This window comes from Oxyura jamaicensis (genome assembly GCF_011077185.1).
Source record: "Oxyura jamaicensis isolate SHBP4307 breed ruddy duck chromosome 4 unlocalized genomic scaffold, BPBGC_Ojam_1.0 oxy4_random_OJ71135, whole genome shotgun sequence".
Lineage (NCBI taxonomy): Eukaryota > Metazoa > Chordata > Aves > Anseriformes > Anatidae > Oxyura > Oxyura jamaicensis.
Window position 1 is genome coordinate 1 of NW_023303830.1, and position 4,708 is coordinate 4,708.

General features: G+C 42.5%; 1 long non-coding RNA gene across 1 annotated transcript; it reads left to right on the plus strand.

Annotated features, from left to right (window-relative positions):
* The first annotated feature begins 1,988 nt into the window (after positions 1-1,988).
* On the plus strand, positions 1,989-3,540 carry LOC118157191. The gene is made up of 2 exons (XR_004746570.1): positions 1,989-2,227; positions 2,816-3,540. It is a non-coding gene; the product is annotated as an uncharacterized LOC118157191 (long non-coding RNA).
* The last annotated feature ends 1,168 nt before the right edge of the window (positions 3,541-4,708 follow it).

The following is a 4,708-nucleotide window of genomic DNA, read 5'->3' on the forward strand; positions in this document are numbered from 1 at the left end:
TCCCAAGGGACTCTGCCAACCAGTGTCCTGAACAGCTCAAAGTCAGCCCTCCGGAAGTCCAAGACAGCGGTTTTACTGATCCCCTTCCTGACTTTGCCAAGTATCGAGAACTCTACCATTTGGTGGTCACTCTGCCCAAGACAGTCCCCGACCAGCACATCTCCCACCAGTCCTTCTCTGTTAGTGAACAGAATGCATAGCGGGGCACCTCCCCTGGTAGGCTCGCCAACCAGCTGCATCAGGAAGTTATCTTCCACGCTCTCCAGAAACCTCCTGGACTGCTTTCTCTGGGCTGTGTTGTGTTTCCAGGAGATGTCTGGGAAGTTAAAGTCCCCCACAAGAACAAGCGCTGACGATTTCACAACTTCTGCCAGCTGCCTGTAGAACTCCTCATCCGTCCCCTCATCCTGGTTTGGTGGTCTATAACAGACCCCCACCAGGGTGCTTCCCTTGTTGGCCTTTCCGCTGATCCTAACCCATAGCGACTCCACCTTGTCATTCCCAGCCTCAAGTTCGCTGACATCAAAACACTCTAATATAGAGAGCCACTCCACCACCCCTTCCGTGCTGCCTGTCCCTTCTGAAGAGCCTATAGCCAGACATTGCAGCACTCCAGACAAGAGAGTGGTCCCACCACGTTTCCGTGATGGCAACCAAGGCATAGCCTGCGTGCTGCACAATGGCTTCCAGCTCCTCCTGCTTGTTTCCCATGCTGCGTGCATTAGTGTAAATGCACTTCAGCTGGGCCTTAGCCTTCTCCCCCAGCCTTGCCACTGTTCCCCCTGGCACACCTCCAACAAGCTTTGTTTCATCCCCGTCCCCCTTCTTACCTAGTTTAAAGCCCTCTCAATGAGCCCTGCCAGCTCCTGGGCCAGGATCCGTTTTCCCCTTGGGGACAGTTGGGACCCATCTGCAGCCATCAGGCCAGGTGCTGAGTAAAGCGCCCCATGGTCAAAGAACCCCAAACTTCTGTGTTGGCACCAGCCTCTGAGCCACGTGTTTATCAGGTGGGCTTTTTGTGTCCTCTCTGAACCATTCCCTGCCACTGTAGGAATGGACAAAAACACCACCTGTACTCCCGCTCCGTCCACTAACCGTCCCAGCCCCTTGAAGTCCCGTTTGATAGCCTTCAGGCTTCTCTCATCAGTGGTATCACTGCCAGCCTGGACTATCAGTAGCGGGTAGTAATCAGAGGGGCGAACCAGGTTGGGAAGCTTTCTGGCAACATCCCTGACCCTGGCCCCAGGGAGGCAGCAGACTTCCCTACAGGTAGGGTCAGGCCAACAGATATGGCCCACCGTTCCTCTGAGAAGGGAGTCGCCCACAACAATCACCCTTCTTTCCTTCTTGGTGGGAGCAGTCTTGAGGCGTGGAGCAGACTTCCTCTCCCTAGGCTTCCTGGTTAACTTTTCTGCCACACCCTCATCCACCGCTCTCTCGAGCTCCAGGGCCTCAAACCTGTTGCATAAGGGCACCTGGGAAGGTGGGGCAGGTGGTGGGGGGAGTTTCCTGCAACGTCGAGCAGGGACCTGTCTCCACTCCTCAACTCCTAGGTCCCCTCTCTCTGCCCGACAGTGACCGGGCAGGGGGTCCACCCCCATTAGGGGAGTCTCACCCCGGTGCCTCTCCTTCAGGCCTTGCAGGGAGTTGCTCCACCAGTCTATCTCCCGCTCGCACTCCCTGATGGCCCTCAACCTCTTCACCTCCTCCTCGAGCTCTGCCACCAGGCGGACCAGGTCATCCACCTGCTCGCACCTCACACACACAGTATCTCTGCCTCCCTCAGATGGCAGCAGCAGGCTCTGGCACTCCCTGCATCCAGAGACCTGAACTGCCGCATTTCTGAGCGGGCAGTCTGTCTGGGTGGCTACAGACTTTCTAGCGCAAGCTCTCTGCCTAGCGAGGACCATAGCGGCCTAGCTGGTGGCTAAAAAACAGGTATAAAACAGGTATTACAGAATTGTATTTTAAGCTGAAGAAAAAATGTGTATATGTAGTACATGGTAATTTCACAATAGAAATGGTGGTTATTCTGTCATTGGGCCATGTCATGAATATGAGGATCTGTTCTTTAAAATAGTTCTGATAATAAAATATAATTTATTTCAATTACCTTCAACCAGACACAGCTCCCTGAGGTAGTTGCACTTTCTTCAGAAAGGACGCGGTCTTTCATAGCCTGGCTGAGGGACAACAGACCTTTAAGCCCAGTTCTTCAAGTAATAAAGTAGGTATATCTATTAGATACTGAGTGATTATTGGCAAGTCATACTTACAGTTTCTAATTGACACTGAAAAGTGGGGGTGTCTAGCTCAGAAGAAACCAAATACTGTCTCCTCTACGCTTGGTAGAGTGCTGTTATCTAAAACCCCTTTGCAGTGGAGGTCTGTAAACTCTGTTGTCAAATGAGGAAAAAGGGAACATTCAAATTCTGTATACACAGATGTAATTTTTTATGGGTTTAATCTTTATCGGGATTTCATATAACACTTTCAGAATTCATTGCCATCAGCTTAATGGCTTACGTCTAAACACTAGATCATTTTTATGCTTCTGTTCTTGTGTTTCTACAAGATACTTTAAATGCTATTTCACCTACCTTTCTCCCATGTTATGCTTGTTAAAAAGATGCTGCTTTTTGATAGTGATCATAGACTCCGAGGGCTTTTTTCTTAACTTTGGGTTATTTGTACTATAGTATCTTGGGGCTGAATCTAGGCTTCAAAACATAATAAGCAATTCATTAGAATTTATGCCTCTACTTGAATTTACAGTGTATCTCTTGCTAAATGACTAAAATATCTATTCTTTCAGAGATGAAACTCCTGCCAAGACAGAGTCTTTTCAGCATTTAATTGAAGATCGGACAGAAGCAGCTTTCTCTTATTATGAATTCTTACTTCATATTCAACAGCAGATTTGTAAATGAGCAAGGAGTAAACTAGAAGAAAAATCCTGACTCCAGATAGAAGCATTGGCTGAGAGAAGTGTATGGAAAGTTACAAAAGTGGATGTTTGTTCTTCACAGTATACAGTAATCGGCACTGGTTTGGAAACTTTACAGCTAAAGAAGAAGATGTATACATTTCCAGAAGAGTTTTGCAGATTTATTTCAGTCTAAAAGTGCTAGGAATGGTGAAGCTGTTTTCAGTAGTAAATTTTAAAGTGGTTTATCCACGTTTCCAGTAGTGCGGCGGTATGGTGCTCTGTTTATTGCAAGCCGGTGATTCTATGTAGCTATGTGGGATGATATTTCTTAATGAAATGTACAATTAGGTAAAGCCTTTTTTTTCTTACGTTTATTATGGTAGCCCTTCAAGATTCAAATTCTTAACAGAGATGTCAAAGGGCAGTGCTGTATGTTGGTTGTTTATATGAATTTCTTCTTAAAAGAAACAGTTCATATTTAGTAAAGACTCAGCGAATTCCCTTTGAAAGTTGTAGAATTTCACTAAAGTAAATGAATTGTAGAAATAAAATATATAATGTACATAAGTATTACATTTGTAAAGAAAATGTAAAAATGTAACTAAAAAAAAGACTTAGCTCAGTGTGCTGAATTGTTGAGTGTTCAATGATGAATTGTTTCAGTCCCAAGCTAGACAGTGAAGCTGACTATTAAAACATGCTTAAAAAAAAATCCATGTAGAAGGAACACAGCTTCTTGTTCTGTTTAATTTTTAGGTGGGTTTATTTACGATTGGCTTACTAATTAAAAATATTTTGCTTTATCATGTGTTTTTATATTTATGCAAATACTATCTTTTTGCAACTGAACTATATATTGAAGAGAACATGTTTACCACTTTATTTTGCAGAAGAGAGGGAAGGGAGGAAAAAACATTGCACTCTCTGAAATGAGCTATCAATACAATACAATAGTTAAAGTTCCTGAAACCCTCCCTGTGTTATCCTAAAGAAGACACATCTGCTACCCTTGTTTTACATTTTGTAAACTGCTGTAATCTCGGTCCAGGTTTTCTGTAACTTTTGTCTGCTGTTTAGAGTAAGCATGGGTAATCACTCAATCTAACTTGACTATATGATTTCTGTTATGATCTAAAGGGGGAAAAAAAAAAAAAAAAAAAAAAAGGTGAAGAGGGGTGTAAAAATGAATTAGCTTGCAACAAGGGAAGTAAAGGCTTTAATATACCAAATTTCAAAATGCAGTCACATAGTCACATTCTTACATCTTTCCAAAACCTTGTTCTTGCTAATGTTTTTTTAAATTATTTGTGAAGTTTCAGATGGATTTAGCTCAGATTTTGAAACTTTGTTGTGAAATTGGGGTGGTTTTCTTTCTTTTTTTTTTTTTTTTTTTAGAGGCACATTAGAAATAATTCACAAAGTATAGTCACTCATACATAGTACTTTTTGTTCATTTGTTCGATGAAATATAACTAAAATAATTAAATACAAAAAAAATTAATTAGTATGATTACATTTTATTTTAAAGTAGTCTTGAGAATGTTAACATGTTGCGTAACTGCTGTATCCCCTGAAAATGGAACTTGAATGGTCGAGAAAAAATGTTCTAGCTATGGTTTGCAAATGATTTTAAAAAGTTACCCTAGTTAAATTGTTCAAGTGATGTTACTCTGCATGTTAGCATCAATTCATTGTTTGGGGAAAATATAATTTACATGTGTGTTGTCCTTAACTAAATGTTTTTCAGTTACGTAAAAGAAACTTACCTAAAATAAATTA